Genomic DNA, 25,057 nt, shown 5'->3' with positions numbered 1-25,057 from the left:
AAAGTGACACAAATTGTGATGTCTAGCAGCTCTTAAGATTTATTGATATCATATAGCAATTTAACAAAAATTAGTCATGATTAAAACAGGGACTTAACTAAAGAAAATTTGAAAATGGTAAGGTTCACTCAAAACTTACTGCATGGTACTGGGGGGTTCTCAAGTTAGTTGTGTGCCTAAGGATTTCCCCTTGGTGGGAAATCTCACCCTGTAGGCACTGTTGTTCGTGAGTGGATGATTTCTGAATCTCAAGAAGTCGGCCCTGAGAGGCATCCCAACTCAGGGGGGGTTCCTGGGTCACAGCCCTCTGTGACCCTGGGCAGCTCCAGGGGCTCTTTGCTTAGGACCACTGTTTATAGGGCCACGAGATGATTGACTCTTAGTACTTTTCCTTCCTATCTATGATTTAGACAAGGCAATTCCAGTATTTTCCACCAACTACTCCATTCCAGTATCTTCCACAAAGTACAGTTCTGGCTCTTCTCAGGCTGGGCCAGGCCACGAGGGCTTGAAATGCCACCAGGGAGTGCCTGTGACTATAGAAGGATGGTGTAAAAACAGCTCATCTTAAACCATAGCTGAGCAGGGGAACAAGCTACTCTGCCACGTACTCCAGGCTGCTGGACTCTTCTGGCAAAAGAGAATCACTATTTTTTATGTATATTTCAATGTTTTTTATTCCAGTGGTGGTTCTCATAGAGGCAAAGCAGTAGGAGGCTGTTCTCAAAAATGAATTAACCACAGCTTCTTGCCACTTTCCAAACCCTAGCAGCCAGAGCTCCATAGATCTTTCCATGCCAGGCATCCTATACCCCAGGCCCAAATATGTGACCCACGATCCCATTTGCCTTTGATACCCCAACTGAATTGTCCGATCCCAGTTCTGTGGTTTCAGACACAGCATAGGCAAATTTGAAATTCCATGCTTGTATGGAAAATAGCTTTAAGGCACTGAGTAAAAAGGAAGTCTATGGAGGTTGGTTTTGTTTTTCATTATTGATTGTGATGAAATGGCTAAAGAATAGCTGAGAAGGGATTAGGGAAGTTAGCTTGACGCTTTGGAGGAGGAAAGCTGTGTCTTGGCATTTCTCTCATGGGGAGCTGGGTCCCATGGGTCCCAGGATGGCTGGGAACACCCACTGAACTAAACAATCATCCAGCTGCTCTGCAACCTCACCCATCACTGATACATTTTTCTCAAAATTTGAAAGAGATGTTGCCGAAATAACTCCATTTTGCCTTGAAATCCATCTAAATCCCAGGCTTAGTGTAGGTTTTCTCCAGCCTTTGAACTCAGTGAACCTCTGTTGTGGGAAGTGTACATTTGTATTGAAACATGTCTCTAGATGAGCTGGGAGGAGGAATGAAGAACATTTCAAGAGAGCACGAAGATAATTTTTCACCCTTTATTTTAATGTAAGTATGTTCGGTGAACTTGGCAATAGGCTTTGTGTGCTTTGTTAAGTAGATCTTCAAAATAATACTGGCTTGCACATTAAAAGACAAACACTGCTGGACACCGCTTTGTGTTATAAAATGGGTGTAGTTCGCCCACTTCCTTCCGAGAAGCATTTTGAGAACTGAAGGTAGGAAAAGGTGGTACTAGCACTACATCTCTGTGAGTGTATTTTTGCTTTCACATTACCTGTGCTGTGCCAGCCACAGCTCATTAGACAGCCCTTGGAATTGCCAGCCTCTTCCAAGTCACACAACACAACATTTTTTACCTATACTGATCCTTTTGGCATCACAGACTATAAGAGGGAGATGAGTGCCAAGCACTTCAGACCTGCCTGCATACATCGAAATCAAAACCAATTACTCTCCCTTGTCTCTCTCCTCTCACCTAATACTGCCTACTGCCTGTGATAAAGCAGGGTATTCATTTAAAGGCACTGAAGAGGGAGAAAATGTAGTCATAAGTGCTGGACCAAAACCTGAGAAATGAACAGAAAAAGGTTTCAAGTCCCACAGATAGAAACTCTTCTTATTTCAAATGTGTTAGACAAGACTCTACTCTGCAGCTCCCCAGAAGCATTTATCTGACTTTTTTTCTGAGCTGACCAAAGTAAGAGCACAGGCTGCCCTCCAGGGAAATGCCTGCCAGTCACCACCTCTGAACAAACATTTCTCAAATCAAATCTTATTCCACAAGAAGAGACAGAAGAAACAGAACACCCAGCCTGATAGATGTCTGTATTTGCTAGATGCAAAGAACCAGACAGTGCCCTTCCAGCACTGGAGGTGGGAGGGGGTGAGCATCTCTCCAGGGACAGTTACAAGAGCCCTGCTTCCTCAAAAACATCCTCCTGCCCTCCCATGGCAAAAGCCAGGTTTATGTCCAGCAGCTGCGAATCTTGCCCTTTGTCTGGCTCCCAGCACCTGCAGGCTGCTTTCTGTGTGAGCCAGGCTAGATGCTTTCCCCAGTCTCTAAAGGGCACAGATTTCTCTTACAGAGATTTTCTGTGCAGATTTATTTGCATGAAACGAATATTCTTCAAACCCAGGTTCTTCTTTTTTTGAGATCAAAAGCCTAATGCCCTTCAGCCCAGCAGTGTCTGTCTTTTAATGTGTAAGCCAGTATTATTTTAAAGATCTACATAAACGGCTTCAGTGAGCTCCTGCAATGCAAGGGGCTTTAGAGAAAACTTATACCAGTGAAAATTAAATCCAAAAGAACAGAGACAAACAAAAAGCAGAGAACCTGAAACAGCATTTGGGATGATAAATATGAAAGCATTATCTACCTACCACTAGGTATCTTAATCAGAGCCTTTTACAAATCACTGTTTTAGGTTCCTCCATTTTATCCCTTCAGAAGAGAAAAGCAGGTAAGGGAGGCAATGCTCTCAGAGGAGTCAACATCAAGGTATCACTTTTCCTTTTTCTTTCAAACAGGGCTTCTGCAAATGAACACCAACATTTTTGAAGTAGCCATCTGTAGAAAGAAAGAAGCTGATTTGTGGGAATATTTATCGTCACCTTGGTTTAATAAGTGAAAATTATAGTCTGCGAATTAGTCCTACACATTGTTAGTATAGAACAGAAATCTGAGCAGACTGAACACTCACATAAACCAAGAGACTATCGCTTTTTGGCTGGGGATTTAGTTCAGAGCAACTCTTGGTGTCAGTCTAATCTCAGTGAATGTCTACAGGAAAATGTAGGCCTTTGTAAAAAAATATATAAATAAATAAATAAAAAAGTCCTAGGCTCAACAGTTTTGAACCCTATGTGGAGAAACTTCTTTATATATCTTACATCAAGTGGACATAGTGCAGAGTATCAGCCAGAACAACAGCCTGCAAAACACCAGAGCAGTCTTCAAGGCACATTTACAAACTGCAGTTTTAGCATCTCCCAGAGTTCATCCCCTCTGAGCACAAACAGAAAGGGTGCACACACTGCAACAGGGAAGCACATGCTATATAAAGATAGTACGACCCCAAAAAGCTGGATTCTCCTCATCCCTCTGTCCCTGTGCCATGCAGGGAGCACCACTGAAATGATCTTTAGAAACTGTGGCAGCACCACTGAAAGCCAGCAGGAGCAGTGCTTTTGGCAGGTGAGGTGCCATGCTTGCAAATACTGAAAAAAATGGGTGCAACACACTTCAAACTGAGCACTCGATTTTCTAGCAGGCTTTGGCTGTCGTGATTTATAGGGGTGAGTGTAGGATGGGATCTTCACTCACAGATATGCTAATCTCACAGGCTGGCTTGAAAATAATAATTGTTTTCTGTGGAGTACGGATGCTACAGTGATGACTGCAACAGAAGGATAACATGGCTCTGTCATTCAACGTGCTAAAACAGAGCATAATGACCTTATTTCTGCTATTGCCCAACTTTTGAATACTTGACTTGGCAACCTTTGTGTTGTTCTTTTAATAGAGGCTTTATGTGAGATAATGTGGCTCTGACAGGCTGGAAAGCCAATTATTATCCAGGCTTCTTAATCTCTTTCTAACTTCACAGTTGAAACACCCAGCCCTGAAATTGGGCTGTCAGAGATGATTGATCTAAAAAGGTGGTTTCCTCAGCCATCATCTGTGGATCCCCAGAACATCTCCAGGGGAGGGGATTATCCAAGTTAACTGCTTGCTGTCAGCCAGCTTGCATTTGAAAAGCAGGACCTTCCCCTCCTTTATCAGAGTCCTAGAATATCCTGAGATGGAAGGGACCCACAAAGATCGAGTCCAACTCCTGGCTCCACACAGGACCACCCAAAAAACAGACCCTGTGTCAGAGAACGTTGTCCAAACGCTTCTTGAGCTCCAGCAGCTCGGTGCCATGCCCACTGCCCTGGGCAGCCTGTCCCAGTGCCCGACCACCCTCTGGGTGCAGACCCTTTCCCTAACCCCCAGCCTGACCCTCCCCTGTCCCAGCTCCATGCCATCCCCTCGGGTCCTGTCGCTGTCCCCAGAGAGCAGAGCTCAGCGCCTGCCCCTCCGCTCCCCTCGTGAGGGAGCTGCAGGCCGCCATGAGGCCTCCCCTCAGCCTGCTCTGCTCGGGGCTGAGCAAACCCAGGCCCCTCACATGTCTTCTCCTCTAGCTCCTTTGCCATCTTTGTAGCCCTCCCGTGGAGGCTCTCTGCCAGCTTTATGCCCTCCCTGGAGCACCCCAGGGCACACGGCTGGCTCGTGGCCAGCTGGCCTCCAGCACAGCCCCCAGGCCCCTTTCCGTGGGGCTGCTCTCCAGCCTCTCGCCCCCAGCCTATGCGTGCAGCCGGGGTTGTCCTGTCCCAGATGCAGAATCCGGCACTAACTCGCATTGAATTTCATGAGGTGGGAGATCACCCAGCCCTCTAATCTCTTTGCAAGGCCTCTCTACCCTTGAGGGAGTCAACAGCTCCTCCTAATTTAACATCATCTGCAAACTTACTTGGTATGCCTTCAAGTCTTGTGTCCAGATCATTTATAAAAACTTTGAACAGAGATGGCTCTAAAATGCGTTTGAAGCATTCAGGCTGATTTTCCTGGTGTCTTATTGCTGGTGGCTTGCCAGTGGGGGTGTGTGGCTTGGATGCATGTATCTCAGTGTTGGCACGTGAATAGAACAGAATAAACTCCTTGTATTTGATTATTACTTGTGTGTGTGTGTGTGAATTGGCCACAAGTAGGTTATGACCATTTTGAACATTTTTGCTTAATCAGAATTACACAGTAGATAACTTCCTTGTCAAAAGAAATTTGGGAGCAGTCTGTAACTGGTATTCAGTATTTGGACACTGACCACGCTGACTGAATTCGTGACTCATAAGGAGGTTTTTGCTCCTCATTCTCCAGTTGTGCAAGTAAAACTTAGCTGCAAGTTTTGTGCACCATCACTCCCACTGTACAAGTCCAAAATTGCCCTTTTCTGTGGACATTACTGATTGTCACTTGAAAGATGCTTGGCACAAACAATAGACCTTGTCAAATTTAATGTGCACCTGCAGGGCCTCTGGAAACTAGCCCCTGATTGCTGGAGGAACAGCTTAAATTAACGGCAGTAAATGCTTCACCTCACACTTTCTTTTTATTAAAGTACCTACAAACTTCTTGGCCTTTGTGATATTCCTGTAGTAAGTGAAGCAGTTGTAAAGATGTGAGGGAATATTTCCAGAAAAATGTTTTTTTTTTTTGTATGTGCAAGATCCGGAGAGGGAAACTGCTTTGGTTGTGTATAGGACACCTCTGGAAGAATTGTGTGTCGCTACAGCATATCAAATATTGCAAGAGCAAAATAACAATAATATGGTATCATAAATAAAAATATACAACAATTTCCCATGTTGATTACTATAAACCCCTTAAACCCTGCGTGTAGTGGATTTTGAGCAGCTCTGAAAGGGCAGGTACTAAGTTGGGTGTTGCTCAATAGGTTTGTCACGTACAAGATTGCCATAGGTTTTGAGAGATAAAACATAAAAATTATATATATATATATAAAATAAAATAACTAAGCCGTTCTTTTCATGACAGGAACCTAAAGGGTTCAATAAAGAAACAGGATATTTTAGTCATTTCTGTTGCACTTTAGACTGAAAGGCTAACAAGCATAAGCAGTTTAAAGTACAGGAAATGGGACTGGAGGGGTTTTGGTCTGTCCTCTGGATTTCCCTGTCTGGATCCAGCCATTGTGTTGCCCCTTCCTTCCAGATCACACTGTAAGTACCAATGTTGTTCGTATTCTGCCTCATGGGCAACCAGGATTTGAACACTGCAGTTCGGCTTGAATCAGGACCTGAATCAGGAGGGATTTTATCTCTATTGCGCTGGCTTCCTTTGTAGTCAGTGGAAAGGATGGGGTGAGGGGTAATTTTGGGGCATGTTTTTTAGGTTTCCAGTTTGGGATGAGATGTGACGTGCTCAAGACTCCATTAACCAAATTAGCCAGGTTTTTATTAGCTAAATATCACTTTTTATGCCATACCAATATGTTTACAGTGTCTCTCCATAGTCTCTATAGCTGCTGCTCCCTCTGGTAACCACTTCCAGGTGTAGCTGGAAAGTCTTTCTGTACAAAGACATCAGCGGTGCTCTCAGCACTCAGCCAAGCAGTTCTCCCAGACAGGACAGGCTCTGTTTTGGAGGCAATGAGCTGTGGGAGCTGGGGCCCTACTGCTGCCTTCCACCTTCCCCTGGAGCTGCTGGAGCACACAGGATGGCAGCAGTAGCAGAGTGGTGGACACAGCACCTTAGCAGCCCCAGCACGGTCACATCTGGCTGGCAGATGTCCTGGGACACCAGCAGATGGGAGGAGATGGCCTTCCTTTTCCCCCCAGATCTGTATCTCATTTCCATACTAAACTATTCACACTCCGTGAACCTTGCTCACATACACTTCTTCCCATAACTCAGAGGTTTTTTTTCTTTCCGCTGTAAATCACACGCATAATGCACTGTAGAGCCCCATTTATGAAAACAAGATCTATAACAAAACCCTCTTACCACCAGTAAATCTTCTTTTAATGAATTGGGCCTGTAGCTTCAATTATGAAGCTGGGCTGTGACGGCTGCTGAACGAGCCATGCCAACAACAACAGTGAGGCAGATCGCTGTCAGGAGGGTGCTAGGAGAGTTTCAGGAAAGGCTTGGACGCTCCCTCCTTCCCTCCGAGCACTTTCACATCTGCAGCGCATTACATCCCCATCCAGATGACTTCGCTGGGATCTGCAGTGTTCTCAAGAGCATTTACATTATCAGAAAAGAAACCACTAATTTATTTGTTCAGTCTTCGACATAAATATACGCATAGCCCAATGTGAAACAGTTCGCATTTATTTGTTTTGCTTTGTTTTCAAATGGACCTACCCTGGATTTTCAGTTTTACAGTGTGTACAAAGAATTAGAATGTTTAATTAAGTTGTAAACCCTCTGAATCATATTTTTATCCTTTTATTTTTTTATTTTTTTATTTATTTTTTTTGGTGTGCAGTACATACCATCAGAGACTGCTCTCCTTCCCCATTATGAGCAATAGATAGAGCACTGCCAGGTACCCTGCAGGAGCTGAGCAGGCTGCTTGTGGGTAGGGACACATCAAGGGACTCCCACACAGCCAGGCAGTGGGGAAAGGCTGCAAATGTTATTTCTGTCCACTCTTGGGCCCTATATTTGGGCCACCCATATGACAGGGTGCTGAGGAGGCCAATTTTCCCTTCTCTGGTGGGGAGAAATTGCCAGTGGACACTGAGGTAGGTGATGGTCTTATCCTTGTGGTCTTGGGCACAGGGAAAGGGGCAAAGCACAAAGCAAATGCTTGTCCTCGCACCTTCCTTCCCTCCTATGTGGCCAGTTTAATGATAAAGGTGCTGGACTGAAGGAACCTGATTGCTTGCTCTGAGGAAGTCTTCAGGGCTGGTCACCCCTTTAATATAGCTATTGGGATGATTCTCACCCAGACATGCCATATTGACACAAATTGCAAGCTTTTCCTACTACCTGCCTCATTTGTTGGCCTCTCAGAGTAGCTTGGTGCTGTTGTAAAATTTGGTATTTCAGAGGACATCTTTGGCTCCGTTTTGTTTTTAGAAAGCCTGTGTTAGTCCTGGTTTTTGGTCTGTTCCCACAGCAGGCTGAGTCATGTTGATTTAGTGATGGAAGATCCCTTTAGTGATGGAGAAATGGAGGACAGCAATATTAAACAATGATTTTCCCTTACTGGGATGCGTGTCCTGGACACACCTCGTGCTGTGAACTTCTTCACTGTGCTCTGGCTGAAGATGGGCAGTGGGCTGTGTCCATCTACCTTGTGTACTGCAAGGCAGACTGCGAGGTGACATGATGTCTGGGCTGATGACAAAAACAGAGACCCAGCTCACTAAGAGAGGTCACTGAGCAGAGAGGAAAGCTGTTGAGGTTTTTATGCGTCATTCCATCTCCTTCCCCTTTGAAATTCAAGATTTCAAACTGGGTTACTGCGGAGATCCATTTCTAAGTGTTCCCTTACTGTAACCCCCTCTCTGCAGAAATTAGCCACCCTAATTAACCCTTCCCCAGCCCCAAATCAGAGTGCAGTCCTGCATGGGCTTCCTTGGCTCCGTGGCTTTCCCAGATGGGGACTGGTAACCGCTGTGTGCCAGCACTCGGTGTCTGGGGTAAGGCAGAGGAGAGGTGTGGGGGTGTGCATGCTGCATGGCCTGCTGGTGCTTGGGAATTTGAGGATGAATGTTTCTCCCAGTTGCTCAGTTTGTGCAAAACAGATGGAGACACATCAGTAAGGTTTTGGCATTGCTCGTGAGTCCAAAATGAGGCGGTATTTATGCTTACTCGTTATCTATATATCCAACCCTAAATGGTCTGGGCTCAAAAATAATTTTGCTGGTTTGGACTTGAGGTCAGCTGCATGACCCTGGAGTGAATTTAAAGGAAGGGTGTGACTGAGAAAGCAAGAGAAAAGCCCCTAGGACCGCGGCCAGTTTTAGTCAGATGAACTGCTTTGTTATTGCATTACAGCTGCATGGTGTTCTTAACCATAAACCACGCTCTGGGCCCAGGCTGAAACGGGCTCGAGTGCTGCAGAGATTCATAGAGCAAAACAATTTACAAAGCCCACATGAGACAGTGTTTGAAAGTCCTTTGAAAGCATTGTTTGGCCAGCAGCGGGGCGCTTTTCAAGCTCCGCTCTGGTCGGGACTCTGACTTCTGAGGGTACAGCTATACAAACAAGTGATGGGGGGATGTGCACTTACATCACCTCGTGTTTGCCACAGCCAGGTCCCATTTGCAGCCCGTGGTAAGTGAAAAGTGTTGCCTGACCCTAAAGGTAAAGTTGCTCCAGGACAAGAGGCTGCCACCAAGAAGCTGCCATCAGCAGCGCCGTAAACCCACACCTCTGCTCCGTTCAGAGCGGTGTTTGCAGAGCCATGCCCCGTGTTGCTCAGGTGTGGTTTCATGCATGGAAGAAGCTGTTGTGCACGAGGGGCAGTCCCAACACGCAGCGTGGGATGGGTGCTGGAAATGGAGGCACTCAGAGCAGCCAGCTGGGGAGAGGAGCCCAGGGTAAGCATCGCTTCACCAGCCCATACATTACGATGTTATCTGCCTCCTCCGTCCACTGCTTGGAAAATTCTGGCCAGCGGGATGCTTTCCAGATGAATCACCATCTCCGCATCTGGCAATCGAGAGGAGATGGGCCGAGTTTGCTGTCTGCCCCATCACGCAGCCTGCAGTTACTCACGCACGGCCACGTCAGCAGCCCACGAGAGGAGCGACGACCCACGGGAGGCACTTGCAGCCTGGCAGGAGAACGGCTCCTGTGGGCACTGCATGGCCTGAGATCGCCTGCTTGTGCGGGGAGGCCACAGACTCAGCGTGGACTTCATTTTACAGACTTGGACTTTGCTTTACCCGTTGCCCTCTTTTACAGCAGAAACTGTGCATGAATGGGACAAGGATTATCCTATTAGTCTACCCGTTTCCCCCAAAACAAGGATTTTTAGTGCCTCTAATTCCCTAAATTAGTGACGAGGTAAAAGAGCACCAGAGAAATATGGGCTGAGGCTGGAACTCCAGCCAGTCAGTATCTGGGTAATAATGGAGGTGTATTATTCATGAACACTCTATTAGTGTTCGCATTAAGTCGTTATAATTCTTTCAGTACCAATGTCCCTGCCTCACATGAGAGGTGTTTAATATTAGCTGCCGTTCAGCCCTTTCCAGCCAAATACAATCCGTCTTGGTTCATTCTTAGATCAACAAACATGAGGCATAATGAGCTCACCCCGATCTGTGACTTATCTTTCCAGGATGGGAAAGGCAACACATGGCAGCAAACCACTCCCCGGTGTTTTTCTTTGACTGCGTGCCCTTCAACTGGAGTAAGGACTCTCACTGCACCCTCCAGGCTCCTCCATCCCCTGTGCCTGCTCTTCCCACTGCCAGCTGCTTTGGACGAGCAACACGATGCTCCTGTGGCTAGGCTGCTTTCCAAGAAGGGCTGGAGGAGGCCGTTCCCCAGCAGCAGCCTCTCTCCTTCCCTCTCACCCCAGTGCAAGGGTGGCAGCTGGCTTGGAGACCGATGCTGCTGGGCTTCGTCTGTGTGAGTAACCCTGGCTCTGGCACTGCAGTGAGCCATAGGAAACTGGCTCACTGCTCTGCTGAGTCTCACCCATAATAATGGAAACAGGAAATTTGGGGTGTGCCCTCCCCCATCTCTATGAAGAGTTTCAAAGCAGGGCTGCAGGAATGTCTTTGAATCATGAAAGCGATACCGAGAACAAAACCGTAGAATAATGTCGAGTTCTTCTGATTAAACCTAAATTTTTCCCACTACTGCTTGGAAATTAGAAGCAGGCAAAACTATCCATCATGTTACAGATAACTTGGCTGCAGAAATATGGCATCAGCGTATGCTGAAAAGTAAAAGCTAACATGATTAGTAGACTATTAATTCTAGCAGCAGGCTCGCCTGTATGGGATCCATCTGTTTAGAAAGTTACGTCTTTGTAGCTAAGACCAGCTTTGCTGCAAGTCTGTAAAGCAGGTGGCAAAGGTCAGAACATTAGGCTGAAAACCTGGTACTGCAAAATTGGCAGTGACCTTTGGAAATGTTGGCCCGTCTGGAGCCCTGCCAGGGACGTCCATCCAAAAAGCAGGTCTTCAAAGCACGCTGCAGCTCCTGGAGTGGGTGAAAGCTGCGATTGTAGAAGTGGCAGTCGGTGCTCTGTGTGATGCAGCCCACATGAGAATGTGCTGGTTGCTGGCTCCCTCGGCCTCCAAAGAGATTTTTTTTTCGCCCTTGGTACTGCCCAGGTGTTTTAACCTAGCAGCTGCAAATTCCTTCTCCCCATCTGTGAAAATACAATGAAATAAAAAAATAGACGTACCCTTGGCAGGTAACCAGTGCAGCTCCCTTGGCTGGGCAAAAGACTTGATCCCTGCTAGTACGATTAGCCCCACTGCATTACGGTGCTTTTCTTTTCTTTCTTTTTTTTTTTTTTTTCCCAGGGAAAATGGGGAAGAAATTGCAGCCTGCGAAGTCTGGGAGGCTGTTTGGCACGGGAAGGTCCGTAAAGAAAACACTATCAGCAAAGGTCCTGTGAAAAACAAACTTCAGCATCCCTTTATCCAAATATCCCTGTTTAATCATGTTCAGTGTTTTCTATGCACTCGCCAGGGGTATGACAGCTGCTGTCTCCGTATCGCGGCAGCCTGGGTTGGGTTACAAATCATACACACGCCGTCCCCTGCTCGCCTCCTTCTCATGAATCCAGCTCGGCCCTTCCAAATCAATTTGGCTACAGCATTTTCCAGCCTGACCTTTAGCGTTTCAACGTAAATAATATTGATCACTAGAGCTAAACTTTACAAAAAATGAAAGAATAGCAGGGCGGTTAAAAGTATTTCACACCCACTTGGTTTCTACCCCTCTCTTGGTTTCTATCTCCGTCCTCTGCTCCTGGTGGATGGGCTTGGTGCTGGGGTGCTGCAGCAAGCCAGGGGCTCAGGAGTGTTTTTCTGGAAGTATTGAGATGTTGCCATTGCTGCTTGCTCTAGAAGTCATGCATGTCTCTGTCTGCACAGAATAACTGCTTGTTTCTTCTGTCTGTGTCCAGCTCAGGCTGTGCCACGCAAAGATAACACAGAAGTAAAACAAAAGAGCTTTGTGCACGTGGCCAGTTAGAGAAATTGCTGTCACAGCTAAACCAGGCAAAACAAACTGAAACAAAGCTGCAGGCAGGTCAAGAAAAGTTCAGAGCAAGCCTGACCGAAAGCCTCCGCCATGAGCCCGTGCAAATTCAGCACACGGCTTCTGGCCTGCCCCTGGGAAAGGCAACATAGGCAACGTTCCCCTTGAAGCTGTGTCTTCTGCACTGCTCTCTTCAGCATCTGCAGAGCCTTCCCTGAAAACCAGGCTGCTGGAGCAGGAGAGGTGGCTGGCAGTGACAGGCAAAGGCACCCCCATGTGCCCAGCATCGCGCCAGGCCACGCTTGCTGTTTTGTTTAGCTGCTCGAAAGCTGCCCGTGCAGGAGTGCTGCTGTGGGAACAGAGCAGGCACCTCTTGCTTTTCATCTCTTGAGCTCTGAAGGCATTTCTGGCCGGTTTTAGGAGAGGCAGGGGCTCGGTTTGCCAACCCAGCTGCAGCCCAACAGGCTGGGAAGGTTCCTCCTCCCCGGGCCCACTGCTGCAGCTCACGGGAGAGAGCAAAGCCGTTCACATTTGGCAGGGGCAGCTTGTCAAGACTCCTTGATTTTCTCTTTCAGAAACACCATTTCCCAGGTAAACAGCAGCTGAGGACTCCTGGCAGCCCTGTTACTCGTGTCCTTCAAGGAGATTTGAGTGGCCACTTCTGGTCGGGCTGGCTTTCACCGGGTTAGGCTCACAGATCATGGGGGCACTTCTAACCCGAGCGGTCGGTGAGCCTCTTGCCCTGATCACCCTGCTGTAGTAAGGCACTTAGAGAGAAAAATGCCACTTCTCTTTTCAAAACGGACTCATTTCCATGGGCAATAACCAAAGCGAGCCGCTGTCTGCAGGCCCTGGCAGTCCGCTTCTGCTCCCCGCTCCTCAATTTATTGCGTATGCAGGCAGTTTAGCACATCAATATCGCAGATTAAATATCAAGTGGATACAATTTCCAAGCGGATATTTCATCTCCCTTCTTCTGTTCAAACCAGGACACGCAGCTGATCAAACAGCGTGAGGCTTGTACCCATCTCCAGCCTCACGGTCTTCAGAGAGCTGTTTCTTCCCTCTCTGCCCCTCTTCCTCTCTCTGTCAAAAGTTAAATTTCACATCAAAGGCTGCCTGAAGCTTTTAGATCAGTGCTGCACCATCCACTGGGTAAATGGAAGCTGCTTAAAATCCTGAATAATTATTAGTGCCTTTGCATATCTGTTTTCCTCTGTGGTCTGCATAGCTTGTGCAATTACTGTCTCTTGGAAGGATCAGGGGCAGGTATGGTTTTGCCAATGAAAATGACAATTAGAATGGAAAAAGACATTGTATGTGTCCTACATGTGTAGCTCTAAAAAAATATGTGAAAAATCCTCAGCCTTAACACTCTAAAGATGTCAGATAGTTCTCTCAGACGATGTCTTTGGAGTCCCAGTAAGCCTCAGCAGAGGGAGATTGTTTTGTTAAACCCCCCCGCTAATGAGACCCACGTGTGCACCCGCCGCACCACGCGCCCCGTCCTGCTTTTCAGCTTCAGGCCCGTGCCAGTGGTTTGTGATAAACTTCAGGCTGTGTTTCGGAATATAAAGCAACACGTAATAAAATGTAAACACAGCACATAGCACAAACATACCAAAACACAAAACATGTAAAATAAGATGTAAAAAATATGTCTTGCTAACGAGTTAAGCTACCAAACGAAAGCGCTGAGCTAGGAAAGGACAGTGTGCGAGGCCATGCTACCCTCCTGTGCCTCCCTGTGTCACATCCTGCACGGTGACACAGCCGGCTCCTGCTAATTAACCAGCAGCTGATCAGGAGATCGGACTCATCCTGCTCCTCAGAGCTGTCCTCCTGCCTTCTCCAGGCATCTTCTCACACCCCAACAGACCCAGCTCTTCCTCCCTGTCTTCTTCCTTCCTCCTCCTTTCTTCCTCCATCCCTCACTTACCGTCAAAGGCAGGATGCTGCTTCCCACCCCTCGCCTCTCTGAGGGCAGGGAGACATCTGGGAGCCCAGCAGCGAGTCTGTGGCCATGGGCAGCTCTAGGCTGGAGCCCCTGGGTGCCTGCAGCAGCCACATGCTCAGCGTGGTGGCACACATCTGGGCCACCCCACGCAGCAGCCAGGGGCTGGCTTGCTGCTGTGGCTCTGCTGGACCTTGGCAGCTTCTGTCTCCAACTGCGTGAGAGAGCTGCAAGGCACAAGGGACCCTTACCTCGGGTGAATACTCCTGGAGGAGGTGTATCTTCAAAGGCAGCACCAAAGCCCAGCTCCAGCCCTGCGGTAGCCAGAGGAGGCTCATCAAAAGGGCTGTGAGGGAGGCTGTTAATGTTTACAAGGAGCCGAGCGGTGTATATTTTATTTTAGCCTCGGTCTTGGAAATGGATGAATTATTTTGTGCTGCGGTCTCTGGGTGACGGAGCCCACTGCCGTGCCAGCACTTGGCTGCAGACCGCTCCTGCAGGATGAGGGAGGTGAGACCCTGCCAGATCGCTGCCCCTTCCTCCTGCCACCCCCTGCACCTCGCCGTGTGGCCCCAAAGCCACACGTGTGTGTGCCCAGGAGCCTGGCCAGCAGCTCTGGTGTGGGGTTGAGAGGCAGGGAGGTGGTTGCCAGCAGAGCCGGTGTGTGCCAGGACTCACCTTCCCTTCCTCAGGCCCCTGGGGCTGCCGTGGAGACACGGAGCTAATGCAAGAGGAGGGGATGCTGCCCTTCGCAGGGGGAGAGCACTAAAACCTCCATAACTGTGTAAAACGAGAGCTGTGCCAAGAAAACAAGCCCGGAGGTTTAACCGTGAAAGTGGAACAATAACATTTCGTCAGCATGATCTTCCTAGCACTGTTCCCCGTGTCACACAGCACAATAATTTCCCGTTCAGCCTCACTTTCCAACTGGCGACCTGCGGCAGGGGCTCTGGGCTCTCCCTGCACCCCAGCCCCCGGAGCAGCCCCGCTTTTGGCTGTGCTGCTCCCAGCACAACCCCGCTCGGCTTCACCACCGGGTGATCCTCTTGAATCACTTTTTAACCAGCTCAAGAAGACTCCTATGGCAACAGCCGTGTTTGTGTTTGAGCAAGGAAGGGAATTTCTAGCGAGGTGGTGAGGGGGGAGGGAATAGAAGACATTTGGCCGAGGCTGCTCGCAGAAGTAAAAACCAGATTTCCTCCACATCGTGCTTCAGAGCAAGTTTTTGGAGAACCAGAGCTCTATAAACATGCAATTACCATTTGCTTTCTGTACAGATAACTTTTTTTTTCTTTTTTCTTTTTTCTTTTTTCTTTTTTGGCCACAGGGGTGTTGTTTCTTGCTCTGACAGAAGCCAGCCTGCCCAAAGCCCGGAGCCCCCTCCCTTTACCTGCAGGTCCCCCTTTTGCCTTTTCCTTCCCCTGGCCGCAGCAAGCTGCTGCCTGTCCCAGGCCGTGCCCTGGCGCTCGAGGTGCAAGAAGCTTTGCTAATTGTGCTCAGCCAAATCCAGATCGCTTTTCCATGCGGACAGGGCTATTTTTAGGCTCTCCAGGAACTGCTTCCCGGGGTTTCCAACCTAAATCAATTTGTGCCCGGTGCAGCCTGGAGTGCCCCTGGACTCCAGGGATCAGGGCAAGTCCCTTCTCTCCTGCTCTGCCCCTCTCTGTGCCCTCCCCAGCAGCTGCTGACCTGCACTCAGGTCGGTGCAGCTCTGCAATGAGTTCAGCTGAGGTGGAGATTTGCACCTATGCAGGGAGAACGTAGCTGCTGGGGCGTCCTCCTATTTTAACCATCACTTGATACCCACTTGGCTCTGTGAAAAAATAACCACCCTTCACTGACCTCTGTAGGAAACAAGTCAAACAAAACAATGTCTTCTGCTGCAAGAAGCAGAGTTTGGTCTTAAATATGTATTTTTATCCCAGGGATCCAGTTATAAACTAAGCCAAGAGAAAGGACTGTAATTTCTGTAAGCTGGTCTGAAAAAAAATGGAAAATTTCTCCTTGCTCTCGGGAAGTTTTCTCCTTTCTTCCTGTTGTGGGCTGAACTTTGCGGAGCAGAAATTGCAGTCTGCAGGATTTAAGCCTGAAGAGGTCTGTACGAATTCCCCCATATTTCAAGAGTATGAAGAGCTGGTTTTAGCCCATGCTTTTTAGCTACCAATAGTTGGGGTGTTAGCCATACACCATTGCTTCCATAGTGACAGCTAGGAACTTGTTTCAATTTTCCTGTAAGGAAAAGCCTTTCCTGTAAGGCTCGCTGCCATCTATTTTACAGAACAGCTTGTGATGGTCCTGACTGGCAGATATCAGAGCGAGGGACCTCTGACACGAGGCTGAGCTGCACAGCTGAAGCATCAGCCTTGAAGACAGCCACATGCACCTCTATTTACAAGTCATTACAATTAATTATTACAAGCTAATAATTAATTAGCTATTCAGTTTTTGTGGCCGCTATAGGATTTTGGAGTCCTGCAGCACTGAAACTGAGAAATCCCCAGCCCCAGCCTCCTCTCTCCCACTCCCCAGGTTTAGCTCATCTCTGTCTCTCTTCTCAAGCTGCAATACAATTGCCTTCACTTTCACCAGACCAGCTAGGTGTGGGTGACATTTATAAATAAAAGGTGCTATTGCTACAGTCGTGTGAATTTTGAACAGCACGCAACTCTTTACCAAGGTGCAAACATGCCAAAATTGGGCAATACGCTCATCCAAAGTTCAGAGGGATGGCCAACCCCTACCAAATTGCAACTTTTCCCATCAATCAAAAAGCTCCAGTGTATCAGCTGGCAGAAATCCAGTGCCTAATCTGTCCCATCACCGACTGGAGTGATGGGGACACTGCAGCTGGAAAGATGCCATTCTGGGAAGCAATCGCATCTTGTCTGCAAATTAATTCCTGGAGATTTTCAACAGTTTTGTCTAATCAGCTTTTTTTTTTTTTTTTCTTCTTGTTGTTTTTAAGAAATCTTGTGACTCCTGCTCCAGTGATCCGGCCAGCCCCAAGGGTGAGGGGCTGAGAGACTTCAAATCAAATCAGACGTGAGAGCTAAGTAAATTGGGGTGTTCTTGGCAAGGCTCCTCTGCAACACAGAAACAGATGTATAGAGAGGCACACAGGAACAGCAGGGCCTCGGCTGCTCCTAATGAGAGCCCCAGCAGGGAGCTGGTTAACCCCATGCTGGGGCTTGTAGGCTCCAGCCTGACTGGACCAGGACCCAAAAAAGCAGTGTCAGCACATGCAGGAGTTAAAAACGACTCTTCCCAACCGTGTGAGCCCAACGGTGCGTGGTGCACGCAGCTTGCACTGGCACGAAATTCAGGGTATATCGAGGCTTCAGTCATTTCCAGCAGGCATTTTCCCATGGGGCTGAATTTGGGGTCTCTCTTGCTGCCCAGCCAGCGCCAGCAAGCTGTCTGCTGAAAGAAAAAAAATAAAAAATAAAAGGCAAAAATGTCCTAAGACCCTCCTCAGCAGAAAGGTTGCTGCTGCCCTCGGAGTACCGGCTGGAAATGTTCCCATGCACCCGAAGTGCCTGCGGTTACATTAGTCATGCGGCGATGAGAAAACAGGCTGGGGGGGCGAGGCTGGGGGAGCCTCTGCAAGCCACCGCTCCCCCCTCTCCTTCAGTAACCACACAGCAAGGGGAAAAAAACAGCGACAGAAATGCCTGGCACATCGGGTCTGAAGAGTCAGTGGGGCAAGTCAGTTGTTGATGCCCTGCTGTGGAGAGCACAGGAGGAAGAGAGGCAGGGGGTGGCTTTGGGTAGAGAAGCAGCACTTCAGCAAGCACATGGCAATGCAAACACAGGGAGGTTTGCTGTGTAACATTTCCTGCTTTTGAGGCAATCTTTGTTACCCGAGCAAGTTGTCACTCGCAGGTTTTGTTTCGTTGCTGTTTAACCAAACTCCAGATCCCCCGCGTCTGAAATGCTCCTCTTTTCTGAGTTTGTCATCACCGAAAAATAAAAACTCTTGACTGACATGAAAGGAGTTTTCTTGCCTTTTTTGGTAGAGCGTCTTGCTGCAGTAATTCTGTCAAGACACAAACAAAGGGCGCTTTTTAATTGCTAAGAAAAAAGCAGAGAAAAAAAAAAAAAGGCATAAAATATGTGATGGGGTAACTTGTGCACTAAGGATAGCATCTCTGAGCAGAGTGTCGTGAGCTTGCACTAACACTCTGCAGCTACTGGAGGAGCGAGTCTTGAAATGCTGATATCCACTTAGAAAATTGAACAATGAATAAAAAGAAAGGTATATTCTGTGGTGCTGACTTAGAGGACTTGTGTATCTTGTGTACCTGTGCCACTGCCAGGCACAGCTCCCGAGCTGGGTGAAGCCTCGGGCAGTGCCCCAGGCATCACTGCCGGGGGCACCCTGGGCTCGGCAGCACGGGGCTCCATCCACCAGCCCTTCAGGAGTGCCAAAACTTGAAAGATTTTGGTTTCTTGGAGTTCCTAAGAGGCGACTCATTCCATATAAAGCCAACACTCACCATGAAAGCTGAGTGGCGTTAAAAACACAGCATTCCCCAGAGGCATCGGGCTGCCTGAGAAAGTGCTGGCCACCTGTAGGAACAAAACCAGCCCAGTGCTGTGCTGGTCCTCAGGAAACATCCACAAAAATAGGGACACCCTGCAGTCAGGGGACTGTCTGTGCCTCCGTGCCCTGGAGCAGAGGGGAAGGGCTGAGCACGGACATGATGGACTGTGGCAGTGGCCAAGGCGAGTCACGAGCTGCAGCAGCGATGAGCAGATGGCCAGAGGTAGGTGCTTAGCGTGTCTGTCTGTGGTTTTACAAAGTGACTTTAAAGCACCTATATAAGGAGCAGCTGGGGTACTTACCATCCATTAGGTTAGACAGGGAACATTAGTGGAAATAATACTCCCACATAGTGGCCTTCCTGGGGTTAGGAAAACGCTGGAAACGTCTAAATGGAATAACAGATATTCCGATTTGTCTTGTTACCCGTGCTAATCTCCACTTAACTGCTCGCTCGCTTTTTTTTTTTTCCTTCCCCCTCCTGCATTTCTTTGAGCTGGTAACTGCAGCTTCCTGTGGGATGGGGGCGGAAATCTGGCCGCGCAGTTTCGCAGCAGAGGAAGGTCACTGCAGCAGTGACAAGTGGCAAGGGAGGGAGGTTTTGCAACACACTGCCCGCCCGTCCCTGCTCCCTAGCCCCGCTGCAAGTGATCTGCTAGACTACAAAAGCCAGAGGGGAAGCGTGCTAGATACCAAGGGATTTAGCTAATAAAATGTCTGTGTTAATTGCTGAGTGCTCAAACGCGTTAAAAATATCCCCATACAATAACAAAGCTATTTCATAGCTTGTGTGTGACGGGGTATTTCCAAAGATGCTGTTAAGCAACAGCTCTTGCTGAAGTCCGTGACAGCAGAGGACAGCGTGTGCGCACCGAGCAGACAGCCTGAATACGAGCAGACAGGAAACTTCCTGGAAAAAGTCCCAAACTCCAGTGAAAATCTTGGGGAATCGATGAAGTTATGCATCCTAACAGAAAGTTTGGGAAAGATCATGTTCAAGGAAGGCTACATTTGCTTGGCTGTGATAATATAACGTGGTACTGCAGCCAGGGGGAGCGCTTACAGGCACAAAGTGGGAAACAGCAGCACGAAAAGGCATCTACAGATCTTTCGTATCAGTGTATTTCTTACGAGTGTCCAAAATTGCTCTAAATCTTTCCTTTCCAGAGCGATGCCTCACTCCTGTTGAAAATAGCAAGAAAATAACCAAAGATTAAGTGCGATATGCCAGCTGGACAACTCCATCACAGGCGATGCTGGAATCTCTGCATAGCTGGTATGTGTGGAAGGAAGGAAGGAAGGAAGGAAGGAAGGAAGGAAGGAAGGAAGGAAGGAAGGAAGGAAGGAAGGAAGGAAGGAAGGAAGGAAGGAAGGAAGGAAGGAAGGAAGGAAGGAAGGAAGGAAGGAAGGAAGGAAGGAAGGAAGGAAGGAAGGAAGGAAGGAAGGAAGGAAGGAAGGAAGGAAGGAAGGAAGGAATTTTTGTATTAAAAACAAAAAGAAAACAAACCAAAAACTGTTTAGATACATTCCAGATAGCAAGACCATGAAGCAACTTGTTTGGAAAATGGTTTTTCACTGAGCTGACATGTCCACAATGGGTTGAGCTAATCCCCAGTCCTAAACGCTAGCAGGCTTGGTCTTGGCTGAACTTTGCAACTCGAATCTGTCATACTTCAAGAGAGAGGAGCCAACAGGACCCCAGCCCCTGGGATGACAGCCCCGATCCTGCTCCTCGTGTGCGAGCTGCTGGTGGTGGGGTGAGGGGAGGGTGCTCGAGACCACGCAGCAGAGCTGGGCACGTCGGAGGGCTCTGCTGCTGAGCAGTGACTCAGCCAAACAGTTTAGCTCTGGCTGGCCTTAAAAATAAGGATCGGGGATAAGGGTAAGAGCCCATTAACATTCCCAGGCTTCTCAGCACTGACACCAGTCCAGCTGAGCCTAACGCCAGCGCGGTCACACTGCTGGCCATCCACGCAGGAGAAAAGGTTACCACACTCAAGTGCTTCTCCCCTCCTTCTACCACACTCACCTTACCTACTTAACAGCTGATTTATTTCAGTGCTCCCCGACCAACTTGGACTGACCGAGACAAGCAGACTTGTTGAAGCCATCCCCTCCCCGTGGTGGCTCCTGCCTTTCCTGAGCCACTAACAGCGGGGTGAGGGAGGGAGCACGGCTGTGGCAGGGCTCTGCAGGGCAGCCGGGGAATCCTCCCTTATCGCTTTGCAAAGCCTCCATTTCTCCAAGACTCGGAGAGCCAGACATCGTCAGTGGTTTCTGGTGTCTGCAGTCATCAGCTGCACCACGTGAAAAATTACTCTGCATCCTTGGTATCTCCAAAAAGAGCACTGGGATGTTAGTGGCAAGGGAAAACGTGCAGAGAACTTGGAGGATTTATACAGCTGACAAGAGGCACTTTGCCTTTGAAACACATATGTGAGATCTTGAGAAATACATCTGAGAAACTACATAATAAATGTAGGTCTTTCTGGAGTAATTGCCTTCTCTCCTGTGCCCCTTTGAAACATTTAACACCCTCACAACCTTTTCTGTAAAGTTTGTGGAGCTTTATGGCCCTCATTATTAAAGTCGTTGAAGCCATTTTTATTAGGGAGAGGAGGAATTCGTTCCCTGCATCACTTCATACCGAGCCTGCATCCACTCTGTTTGATTCTCTCTTATTTCTTGCGAACATGACCCGGGCCCACTCCAACATCAGATGGGAGAGAGAGAAAAGGTCAGACCCATAAATTTCTGACCTCGCCGGGTGAAGGTAGGCACTACACTCAGGTCCCTGCTCCTGACGGCAGCTATTCCTCGGGGCTGTGCAGGCCGTGCTAAAGGGCAGCAGCAGGGACATCTTTCATCACGCCCGCTGAAATGCTCCTCGCTGACGGCCTCGTGTGCGGGGCGCCGGCGAAATGAGATGCAAATGGATCTGCTGCCAAACAGGTTAAATGTCAGCACCCAGGGCGAGGCGTTGTTAGGAGGAAGGGCAGCGGGCGCTGCGGGATTGTTTCAAAGGGGCAAGTGCTGAAAGGTGAGTGAGGCTGTTAGCACGCTTACTGTGCGAGTACCACGCTGGGACTGCTGGGCTTTGGTTCCCTGCAGCCTTCTTCCCAATCCTTCCCCATCCACACCCTCGTGGCTCTCCTGTTGGTGTTGCAATGCACCAGGAGGAGTCTGAGGACATACGTGGAGGCACCGAGCCCTCCTGGGATGTGATTTGGGGCTAAAATGCCTTCTGCTTGCTGGAGGCTGTTCTGAGGGAGGGTGAGAGCCTCAGATAGGAGATGCTGGGTGTTGTGCAACTTGGGGCAGCTAATAGATACACCGCTCCTCTGCGCTCTGACTTGTTTGCTTTAGAGCTAGGCTTTTTAATCCTACTGGTATTTATATTGTTTTGCAATGTTTTTATTATTATTCTGAATCTCTATCCAGGGCTTGTGCTAAGCACAACTTAATCAATGCATTTATTCTCATCTGCTTTTCGACTGTAATAAGCATCCTGAGACCCTGAGAGTTGCTACTGAGAGAAGCAGACTGAAACCCCCCCTTTCTTTGATGCTGAAATGTGCGGTGTTATTCACAGGGAAGGAGCCAGAGCGAGGGACTGCAGCTTGTTTCCTCTGTGCCTGGGGCAAAGGAGGAAAGATGCTACAGAAATAAGAGCATGCACATAAAAGGTTGTACTTGTAGATTGACTTAGTGTCTTCCAGGCAAAATAATGTATAAATAGGATAGCAATTAGACAAATGAGCCACTCTTTTTCTCAAGTTGTTGTAGTATGTTATGTTTAATATACGCCCATGCCGCCGTGTCCCATTAGGGACTGCTGTCTTTTGTGCTCTGCAGGCACGGTGGTGTACATGGAGGGCAAGACTAGACTTAGTCCAGTCACTTTTTGATGAGTAAACATTTTGATGGTATATTTTAATGATGCGAGTGGAGAAGCTATCCCATGAAAGGATGTTAGTAAGAAATAGCCAAAGGGAAAAGCAACTTCTAATGAGATATGAGCAGCTCTGAAACCACAGGGTTTCCCGTCCTAAGCTGATGGATTTGTCACTTCCTCCCTTGGCTCTTCCCCAAATGTAGGTGCCAAACGAAACAAAAACAGTAACTTCAGCTGAAAATCTTCATGGATCATCACAATGATCAAAAATTGCACTGCAGAGCATCAGGAAAGTATCTCCATGAAAATAAAATGCTGGTATAAAATGTATCTCTCTCTCTAGAAAAAGGAAAATGTGATAAATAATAAAAAGAAAGTGTGGTGTGCAAAGTCATCAGGAACTTCTGCAGAAATAGGGCCAGGTCCTGTCTCTATCAGGGATCATCTTAGATGCTAATCCTGAAGTAACTTTTTCAGCTAAACAGTTCAATTTTGAGACAGGAAACCAGTGGAAAAGTAGAAATTTCTGTCACTAAAGAAATAACAAATCATATCCTTGATAATTTCTATACTTTGGAATATGTTTTTTTTCATGCAGTAATTAGTTGAAATGTGGTATTATTCTGAAAAGATTTTCAAATGTGAGGATTAAATGATGTCTTGAAAACAAGCAATAACCATTTCTATTCTAATGCTAAACTCAACAAAACTGAAAGAGCAATGGGAAGGATCTAAACTTCCATGGAGTAGGGCAGAACCTATCCCCTCACGCCTGAGGAGATCTTCCCTTGCAGCCCCTTGTCCCTGAAGTCAGCTTCAGGCTTCACTCCTCTGTGGCCCTGGGTTTTTGCACAGGAGGTGCTGGACCGTGAGCACGACCCAGAGCAGTGGTTTCCCAGTCCACCACAAAAAAAAATAAGCTTCATGGCAATACCCCAGATGTACCAGAGACCAGCCGCACTTGTCACGCTATATGGCAGCTTCCTGTGCCCTGCCTGGTCTCTGCTCCAGGCTCTCTGCATCCAGGACTGGGTACCTTGTACCTGTCCTCACAGATGGCTCCATCCTGTGCTTGGGCAGTACCTGGCTGGACCTCCTCCTCTCCAGACCTCTGCTGAAGCCCAGCACCTTTCCTGCCACCTCTTCTGCCACCTCTTGTACCTCTGCTCCATGGGACATCTTTTTCCTGTTCCAGCTACCCGTAGCTGCTAACTTAGTAGCTGTCTCTCAAACCCAGTAATATTTACAGCAGTAAATATTTAGACTTTGTCAGCATCTTAACTGGTGTGTAGGCTGTATTAAATTGGGTGCCTTACAAAGTCGAAGGAAAACAGTGTTTGGCTTGACAACAAAAGGTGGGTTCAAGCAGAGTGCCTCAGGGCAGCATGTGTCAAAGGATGACCGTGCCACACCGCACAAGGCTGGCTTTTTAAGTGGGAACTTCAGAGCCTTTTGTATACCATAAATTTGCAGTTTGTGTTCCTCTCCCCTATTACTGGGTTGCCATAAAAATCCCAGCCAAATAACTCATACTGCCTACCAAACATTGGTTAGAGAACACCACACGTAATATAAACCTCCATAAACTCCTGAGGTTACCGAAGACTCAGCTCCTCTGAACAATAATATTTCGCAGCTCCAAGACCGGAGCATGAACTTCCACAGGAAATACCTCCTCACCTCCTGCCCTCAGCATGGGCTGTGTTTCTTTGATGTTACCTCCTCTGAAATGTATAACAACATGTGTGTGTTAGAAAATTCAAATCATTGTATACACTGGAAGGGAGAGGAAAGGAAAGCAAGCATGGGAGAAATGAATCCCAGCGGGGAGCCCGGGACTGAGGCGTGCTGAGATGTGAGGATGGTGTGCGGGAAGAGCAGAGCAGCTGGGTGACTTGCTGGGATGAAGAAATGCCTTTCTGCTGATAGGGGAAGGGAAGCCACAAGGCCTGCCTCCGGGCCTTTTCTTCAACCAGCTTTTGCAATGAAGTAAAGATATTCCAGCTTTAGCAGTCGCTGTTAAAAACAAGACATTAATAACAAACCCAAAGACGTGTACCGCAGGCTGACCCCGAGGTGAGGATGGGCGATAGCGTTGCTGCAGCACCTCTGCACGGTCAGCTGTGGCTGAGTGCAAGGCTCCCGAATGGTGACAGTGGTAACTCCGGGACCTGATAAGCTTCTTGTTATCGGGCAAGTTGGAGAATGCCATTAGTAACTGTACATGGGCTCCGTGTTTGCCTATAGCACATGTTTGTATAGCCATTTCTGACAGTTAAAGATGTGCTAAGTTTCCTTGACAGAAAACAGACATTTTAATAAAATGGCTGCCATTTAACTAGAAACTCCTGGGCAGAGCTCTATGGGAAACCGTTCCCACGACCTTCTAGGGGAAGTAATGTTTGTCTTTTAACAGGGTTTCATACTGTAAAAGAAAAAAAATCCTTGCTCTGCAGTGTATGGATTTTTTTTTTTTTAACGTAATCCTAATGACTCAAGTTGTGAGGAACTGCATATGCTGTTTTCTGAAATGTATTGCAAGTTACTCT

At 47.9% G+C, this 25,057-nt stretch overlaps 1 long non-coding RNA gene across 1 annotated transcript; it reads left to right on the top strand.

Moving 5' to 3' along the window:
* Positions 1-18,569: 18,569 nt before the first annotated feature.
* LOC137852183 (uncharacterized) lies at positions 18,570-24,853 on the top strand. The gene is made up of 2 exons (XR_011093709.1): positions 18,570-18,836; positions 19,781-24,853. It is a non-coding gene; the product is annotated as an uncharacterized lncRNA (long non-coding RNA).
* The last annotated feature ends 204 nt before the right edge of the window (positions 24,854-25,057 follow it).

Source organism: Anas acuta, chromosome 2, assembly GCF_963932015.1.
Source record: "Anas acuta chromosome 2, bAnaAcu1.1, whole genome shotgun sequence".
Classification (NCBI taxonomy): Eukaryota; Metazoa; Chordata; class Aves; order Anseriformes; family Anatidae; genus Anas; species Anas acuta.
Note: the sequence above shows the minus strand (reverse complement) of the source record. Positions and strands in the feature narration are given on the sequence as shown.